The following is a 9,362-nucleotide window of genomic DNA, read 5'->3' as shown; positions in this document are numbered from 1 at the left end:
CAAGGGGGAGGCTCGAGGTGGTCGGGGGACGCGGCGTCATTGGTCGCCTGCTCTGCCTCGCGCTTCAGAGCATGCAAATGGCCGGCGTCCGCGGCTTTTCGCGCGCACCCGCTCGTCCACTTGTGTCTGGCGTCTGCAGGAAGAGTAAACAAGAGGGAGGGAGGCTTTGGATGCTCTGTAACTTGCCAAGAGTGGGAGAGAGATGAGAAAGGGAGGGAAAGGTGGCTGTCCAGAGAAGAAAAATGGGTCTCTGCCCCCTTAATCATTGCTCCTTGGGCAGTAAAGCATGTAGGAGTTAGAGGAGGATCAGGGGAGGCCGTGGGAAAAAGTTCAGCTCATGGAGATTAGTGGAAGGGGCCTAAACAGGGATTTTGAGTTTCTGTCAGAAGGTGTTTGATGGTGGTTTGGGCAAGAAATTTAATTTCACTTGACATGAAACTTAACAGGATGAAATGGCACATAGAAGTAGGGTGTTCCACCAAGTTTGAGCTCATTTGGGCAAAGTTGCCAATGCAACTTTTGTAAACCCTAGAAATCAACAGAAATAGACTTTCCAAGATTAAGTCATGCAAATCTATTCTCCTTGATGCACCACTTAGTGTAGTGTCATCATTTAAGGTTCTGAACATGTCCAAAAAGTTGAGATCAAAAGGAGAACGTTGCCAATGTAAAGTTGTTCAAATTTGGTTCTGGACAGAGAGGGTTTTGGGGCACTTTGATCAAGATAACATTCTCTCCAACTTGTGCCATTTGGTCTAGATGCATTATTACACCATTTGAGCATGTGCACCAAGTTTGAGAGCATTTGGACATGTTTGACAGTGCAAAGTTGTTCAAACTTGAAAAAGGACAGAAGTGGTTTTGAGAGGATTTCATGGGGTTATACTATTCTTTATGACATGAGACTTGGCAAGATCATCAAACATGTCATATGTGACATGCTAGAATTTTCTTGGAATTTTTGGGGAATATTTCCTTTGTAAATATTTCAAAAGCTTGAAATAACCAGAAAGGGTTTTTGAGGGATTTGACCAATATTTTGAACATGACCATGTGTTGAAACTCTTATATATGGACAATATATGTCCACTGAGTTTCCCTAGGTTTTTCGCAAATATTTTGAAAGCATTAAAATAATTTTAACCTATTAAAGACCATTTTTGGACTTAAGAAAAAGCCTTTAAGTAAAATAGGAAAATAACTTTGAAAATTATATTTTTGTGGTTTATGGGTGTCCTAAATCTAATAGGAGTCAAATATATTTTTGGAAAGATTTTTACTGCCCTTAATTAAGTACTTGCAGTGCAAATCTTAATTCAGGGGTTTTTGGAAAACTAATTTTTGAAAATACTATTTGGCCAAATTATTTTTGTAAGAAATTATTTTGATGTCCTATACACATGGCATGATCATTGGGAAAGGTTTTTGGATCAAGGAGAAGGAGTATAAGAGTTGGAGAATTTATTTGATTTTTAGAGCATTTGCAAACAGCAGTCAAACATTCAATCAAAGCAAAGACAAAACACTCAAAAGTTTTTGTTAAACAATATTTTATCATGATTATTAGCTTAAGTGTAGTGGCATGAAAATCAGGGTGTGACAGACCTACCCCCCTTACAAGAATCTCGTCCCCGAGATTCCCAAACTAGGCATGGAAAGGAATATGGAATCTTGGATATGGGGTAGTCTTCACGTCCCCATACTACTTCTGCTTCCGAATGGTGCTCCATTGAACCTCGAAGTACTCTATGGCGTGGCTTCGTGTATGACGTCCTGCTTGATCCAGATTGCAATTGGGGTCTCTCGCGTAGGTCATATTGGGCTGGAGGTCGATGGCTCGTGGTCGATGTCCTTGTAGAGACCGGGCTAGTTAGGAAGTTGGAAACATTTCCGGAGTTGTGTCGTGTGAAAAAAAATGTTGTGCACTCAGGCGGCAACTCCAGTTGGTAATCTTCTTTTCTTCGTCTTGCAGTGATCTTGGAGAGGGGCTATAAATCTTGGTGTGAGCTTCCCTTTGACATGGAAATGCTTGGTTCCTTTGAGAGAAGTGGCTTGTAGATACACCTGGTCTTCGACGTGAAAGTTCACTCCTTGACAATGGTGGTTGGTATAGTTCTTTCTCCTTGGCATGGCGGTCTTTAAATGTTCCTTGACCAGCTGAACAGCTCTTCTTCCGTCTTCGGGTAGACAATTAAGTCACCAAATAATGATGACAACTATCTTGTCTAAGTACTCCATGAAGACTTTCTTCACGGGGTACATAAAGTAGGTTGGGGGATTGGTGGTGGTCACGGTTGAGTGTTGGCCAGGGTCTACTTGACCTAGAGCCAAAGCCCATGGTCATGATCCGACCATGTTGTGGCTTGGTAGGGCTTAAGGGCTTCAAGGATTCTAGTGTGCGAGTGAACGTTTATCATCTTATCCTTAAGCACAGTTTCTGAGATGCCAATAGTTCTACCTAGTCCTTCAAACAAATCACATCATATTACCGAAAGAATCATCTCGCATAGGTCAACTCCAATCATCACTCATGCTATTCATATCCTCATGGCTCCCGAGAAGAGGTCTAACAAGATCATACATGTGAACTATCCCCAAACTCATATCTATGCAAAAATCCATGGGTAGAACGTACAAGCCGCTAAGCTTGAATTAAACAGCACGATCCAAGTGCTCAGCCTATTCTTCCAAGGTCCAAGATAGTGCATCTCTATCCTAAGGAAACACGTCGCATGCCACTCCAAGATCTTGTTTCCTTCCTATGGTTCAACTCCAAAGCCCATTAACTTCCATCAATCACTACATAATCCATTAATTCTACAAATCCAATGTCTATGGTGTTCCACACGATCTTCGAAAGTCCCTATAATCACCAATACTTGAAAGGGCCGCCTTACTATAGTCAGTCCACCAATTCCCGTTATTGTGATCTAGTAATACTCCAAGGTCAAGCTCATAAAGATCCCTAAATAAACTCCGACAATTAGTCCAACCTCCTAGTTTATCATCCACCGAGAAACATGGTATCATGATCGAGATCATCAGTCTAAATCTAATTTACTCCAAACCATGTAGACATACTCAGCATCTATATTCAACGAGAATCACCTACTTAAATCCAAATCTCTTGTCCAACGAGAATTCCTACATGTTCCCCCAAGTCATTTACGTAATGTCAACAACCTCCTATTGATATCATCTGATCAAGTCAAAATCGTATTCCTCCAAGAATCTCAGCTTGTGATCCTAATTGTCCTACAAAGTTCCAGTTTACTCCAGGGTGATGAAAGTTACGCTACTCTATTAACACGATCCCTCCAAGTTCATCTACCAACATGAAAGCCGTATAATCCACCGAAGAGTCTCAAATAATTCCTCAAGGTCACTGATATAAACTCATCAAGTCATTTGTCCTCTATTCCTATATCGTCAAATTGGTCTTCCCTATGGCATTGTTAGTTTGGTGCTATCTTAAGAAGATAACGTGCTCGTTCACTATGTCCACTAGTCCCATAATGAACCCAGTGTTGTGCAAGGTTGTGGAGGCTTAACTGGTTCTCTCGCAATTCTGGGGGTTAGGCACCTGATTAAGGGTTCGTGCTGGAGTATCTCGTGAAGGGTCTGGGGATGGGTTTCTAGTCATGAGGTGTAAACATAGCTCTAAGGGGTTCCACTTGGTCGAGGAGGCTGTAGAAAAATCCTTCAGTGCTTGTTGGTCGCCGAGGTAGAATCCTTGGTGTATCTTGTCTTACTAGTCTTCAATTGAGGAGAGAGATGAGAGGAAAAATAGCATAGAGTAGGTGGGATGCCTAAAGGGGCTTCTATAGTGCAAGTGCAAACAAACAGGTGCAAAAAGGGCCAAACAAAAGAAACAAGGTAAGGAAGGTGATATAGTCGCGTACCTGTTGCCTAGGGCAAAGGTGTGACTTATATCAAAACACAAACAATAAAAACAAGCAACACACAATCATGGTTCTATTCGAACCATCATACGGACTCGACTGCGCATAGGGGGTACACGACTCATCCTACCCTAGGGGTTCTCGGACTCAGTAGTCGTGCCTTGTGCCTCGTGTCGTCTTCTAAGTTTTCCTCAGGAGTTGCTACGTCTCTTGTTCGATGAAACGATCTGGGTTGAGCCTGAAGAATATTCAACAACTTCTCGCCTGATGAGGCGATGGGGTGAAGGTGGCTCCTCGTAGGTGGCATTGACGTGGTCTTCTCTTGTCTTCTTAATCATGACGATCACTTTTGCCTTTTTAAGGTGTCGGCGGTTCCAGGTGGCAATCCTTTATGCAATGACATTAACAAGGCATAATAGAGGTCCAATCTATCGGACACATTGTTGACAATATTGTCACCGAGAGCGGGGGATGAAGAGAACCGTTTTCCTGCTCACTATAGTGAGGCGGACCAAATGGCGAGGTTCTCATCCACCGGTGGTTGCCGATACAACAACAGTAGTAGCAGGGTTACTCTATTTAGCGATGTGTATCATGATCTTGCATATCCTATGCCCTGATCATTGCAGGCTAAGGTCGCATCATCTTGGGGCAGTGTCAAGGGTGTCACCATCTTCTGGGTATTCATGTCCTCATTCCTTGAGGATGTATCTTCTGTTGGTATCGTCTTGTTGTGGTGTCGCCAATCTTGTGTTCGGAAGATGTGGGTGAATGTCTGACAAGGCATCCTCCTTCTAGATTATCAACGAGGATTTCAAGGAATCCAGTGGTCAGGGGCATAAGGGTTCTAGCGACCATAAGTTTTGAAGGGGAAGAGATCAATAAGGAAAGTATACCTTAGTTTTCGAAAAAATTGAGAAGGGAAGAGAAGTATAGATAGTTTTGAAAACTGGTAATAGTTTTGGAAATAGTATTAACCCTAACTAACGACCATGCTAACTAAGGCTTCCTACAGTCAGGATGGCTCTGATACCAGCTCTGTGCGGACCCCGAGTCGTAAGTCGTGATCACTGAATGCACGTGTACAGTGATCCCAGAGATCAATGCTCAGTGAACACACAGAAGCTGAATAACAAGAGTCTTACATCCATACATACCGTCTTACACAAATTATGACCATTACGGTCAAGTATTACATGGATAAAGCCATAAGGGCCGAGTACCAAATAAACTTAAGCAGCGGAAATCTTCGTCGATAAGTAGAACCCATGCCATCTGCCTTAACCCTACAGGCATTCTGACTGGGAAACATCCTAGTTCGCATGTTCGTCTCCAAAGAACTCTTCTTCGAACTCCTGTTCTTCCATGCCTGGCCAATTAAATAACCAGTGGCAAGCCAATGGGTACTTTGAATGTACTCGCAAGCAACCTAAGAGTGATAATAGAATAAATATGCACGGCTCTACTTCTAAATTGGTAGTTTTGCGGAAAGCTAGTTTTTCTCGTGCAAGTATGATCAACATTTTATCAAGGATATGAATGCGTCTGCAACAAGTATCAGGAGGTTACAGACATCAACATCTGGATAGAGTTGTGAACAACTCATACTCAAGCTCGTCGTGACTTCCTCACGAATCACGTCAACAGATTTACCAAACCGTGTTGTTTGTCAAAAATATATGGACATAGTCTAAGCAGCACCACCCAACTGTCCTTGATCGTGGACACGACTATTCGAATAGTTTTACACTCTGCAGAGGTTACACACTTTACCCACAACATCCGGGGAACTTCTGTGCCATCCACGATCCGCGGTACCTCAAGTACCCAGGGTAAGCACCCGATCACTATCTTTCCCTAGACGACACTAACATAGAGTCCACTCGATTGGTAGTAACCCCCATGCCCAACATTTCACATTTTAAAATTGTGGAGCCTTGCTCCCATATTCATCACATACCACAAGCACGGGGTACCAACGGTGTGTCCGGTGCCCTGTGAAAACAGTCATGGCTGCCCTACCTGGCACGACCCCGTCCCGAGAGAGCGCAACAACGACTCTCCCGTCACTAGTAAAGCGGGCTCGAAGCTAGTATCGGCCTAGGTAATCAATAATGCCCTTTCCCATATAAGGGTAGAGTGGTCGCACATGTTTGGTTGGGACGGTCGAGAAATCTTAAATCTAATCCGTCTCTGTAAACAACACTTTTATCAAGCCTCGGTACACTACTTCTCCACCAAGTAGTGACCTCGTTCATCATCATCTCCCAGGGGTATCAGTGGCACCCACTGGGGCTGTTTGCAAGTATGTCAAACCACACTTGTTTCTTTCCATGCATAACCCTGATCCACTTTGCGTAGCCATTTACTATAGCATATTTCTATAACCCACCAACACAACTCTAAGCAAGGGTAGAGTCATGAACAATGCAAGTATCAATGGAGTATGCAACGGAGGCAAGCCTAGCAAGGTTGCCATTCAAGGTATATCATGCACTCAGTGAAGCAGCGAAAATGCTATTAAGATGAAAAAGGTTCATCATGGTCAAAGGGCTGCTTGCCTGGTTCATCAGAGTCTTCAAATCTTCTGGTCCATCTCCGAGTATTTCGTCTACTTCGTCAACTAACGTCGAAAACAATCATAGTAAGCAACACACCAAGGCAGGAAAAAAAAGTGCTCTAAAAATATTAATTTGACTTTTCTAGGACATCTCTAGTTATATGAAAAATAACCACACTGGTTTCATTGGAATTGGGTCAGTGGATATTTCTAAACATTTTGATATGATGGAATCAAGGGAAAAAACTAAGGTTTGAACTGGAAAAAATGTTCAAAAACTAAGGTTTGAACTCACAAGTATACAGGAATTTGAATAATGACATTTGGATAAAAAATGGGCTCTCTATGATTTTCTAAAGTTTATCACAGAAATGGAAAAATGGGATTTCATAAATATTTATGAAGGAGATGCTTCTGGAAAAATGTACAAATAGCACCATGTGATAGGGCATGATTTTAGGAACTACTATAAATTTGAATCATCAAATTTGGATTTTATTTGAATATTCTATGGATTTTACAAGTCTACAGAGAAAGAAAAGGAAAAAGGATTTACCGAAATGGGCCAGATCTGGGCGGCGGCAGCGCGCACTGGGCGAGGTTTAGTGCCAGGGCGCCATTGGGCTGGCCCAGCGGCTCGGCGGCACGTGTGCAGGGGCCACGTCGAAGGCGAACTCGCGCTGGGGCGTATTCGCTGCGGGGAAGCGGGGGAGAGGCTGGTACGCTTCCACTTAAATGGGAGGGGCCCGCTGGCGGCGTCACTGACCTGCGGGGTCCACCCGCCGGGTTGTCCCTCCTCCCGCCCGCAATAGAGGAGGTAGAGAAGGCGGGGCCGAGCGCTTGCTGGCGCCCATTCCGGTGGCTCCGGCCACCTCCGGCGACTGCCCGGACTCCGGCGAGCTCGGGAGGATGGGCCGAGTCCACCTAGGGACCCAGTTTCCGCCGGGGAGCGCTCGAGCGAGTGAGGCTTCGGCCGCGGCGGGAACATGCGATGGCGGGGTTCAGCAAGGCGAGGAAGGCACGAGGAGGAGGGGATGGAGCACGGGGTGAGTTGGCGGTTGTGATGAGAGGGTGCGGGAGTGTTCATGGGGACGAGAGAGGGGTCGAGGCCCATGAATTTAAGCGGCGGCCGGCGGCACTGCTCCGGCCATGGAGGTGCAAGGAGAGCATGGGAAGAGCAGTGGGTTGGTCCAGGGAATGCACGGGAGGGAGAGAGGACCAAAGGAGTAGAGAGGGGGCTCGGGGGTGGCCTTAAGTAGCCGACCCGCGGCTCACCGTGGACGCGGCACACGGGTGGCCATGGAAACGGCTCGGGCGGCAAGGGGAGCGAGCGAGGGGTTGTCTATGGTGCTCGTGGGGGTGGACTAGGACGCCAAGAAGAGAGAGAGGGAGCGGGGCGAGCTCCGGGTGGAGCCACGAGCTCTCACGCGCATTGGCGGGCTCGGGCGGCTCTGGGCACGCGCGGCATGGGCAGGACAGAGAGGGAAAGGAGGGGGCCAGCGCGGTGGCGTGTTGCGAACGTCGAGGCACCTCGACTGGCGCAAGGGGGAGGCTCGAGGTGGTCGGGGGACGCGGCGTCATTGGTCACCTGCTCTGCCTCGCGCTTCAGAGCATGCAAATGGCCGGCGTCCGCGGCTTTTCGCGCGCACCCGCTCGTCCACTTGTGTCTGGCGTCTGCAGGAAGAGTAAACAAGAGGGAGGGAGGCTTTGGATGCTCTGTAACTTGCCAAGAGTGGGAGAGAGATGAGAAAGGGAGGGAAAGGTGGCTGTCCAGAGAAGAAAAATGGGTCTCTGCCCCCTTAATCATTGCTCCTTGGGCAGTAAAGCATGTAGGAGTTAGAGGAGGATCAGGGGAGGCCGTGGGAAAAAGTTCAGCTCATGGAGATTAGTGGAAGGGGCCTAAACAGGGATTTTGAGTTTCTGTCAGAAGGTGTTTGATGGTGGTTTGGGCAAGAAATTTAATTTCACTTGACATGAAACTTAACAGGATGAAATGGCACATAGAAGTAGGGTGTTCCACCAAGTTTGAGCTCATTTGGGCAAAGTTGCCAATGCAACTTTTGTAAACCCTAGAAAACAACAGAAATGGACTTTCCAAGATTTAGTCATGCAAATCTATTCTCCTTGATGCACCACTTAGTGTAGTGTCATCATTTGAGGTTCTGAACATGTCCACAAAAGTTGAGATCAAAAGGAGAAAGTTGCCAATGTAAAGTTGTTCAAACTTGGTTATGGACAGAGAGAGTTTTGGGGCACTTTGATCAAGATAACATTCTCTCCAACTTGTGCCATTTGGTCTAGATGCATTATTACACCATTTGAGCATGTGCACCAAGTTTGAGAGCATTTGGACATGTTTGACAGTGCAAAGTTGTTCAAACTTGAAAAAGGACAGAAGTGGTTTTGAGAGGATTTCATGGGGTTATACTATTCTCCATGACATGGGACTTGGCAAGATCATCAAACATGTCATATGTGACATGCTAGAATTTTCTTGGAATTTTTGGGGAATATTTCCTTTGTAAATATTTCAAAAGCTTGAAATAACCAGAAAGGGTTTTTGAGGGATTTTACCAATATTTTGAACATGACCATGTGTTGAAACTCTTATATATGGACATTATATGTCCACTGAGTTTCCCTAGGTTTTTCCCAAATATTTTTAAAGCATTAAAATAATTTTAACCTATTAAAGACCATTTCTGGACTTAAAAAAAATCCTTTAAGTAAAATAGGAACATAACTTTAAAAATTATATTTTTGTGGTTTCTGGGTGTCCTATATCTAATAGGAGTCAAATATATTTTTGGAAAGATTTTTACTGCCCTTAATTAAGTACTTGCAGTGCAAATCTCAATTCAAGGGTTTTGGAAAACTAATTTTTTAAAATACTATTTGGC

This window comes from Aegilops tauschii, chromosome 6 (assembly GCF_002575655.3).
Source record: "Aegilops tauschii subsp. strangulata cultivar AL8/78 chromosome 6, Aet v6.0, whole genome shotgun sequence".
NCBI classification, from domain to species: Eukaryota; Viridiplantae; Streptophyta; class Magnoliopsida; order Poales; family Poaceae; genus Aegilops; species Aegilops tauschii.
Note: the sequence above shows the minus strand (reverse complement) of the source record.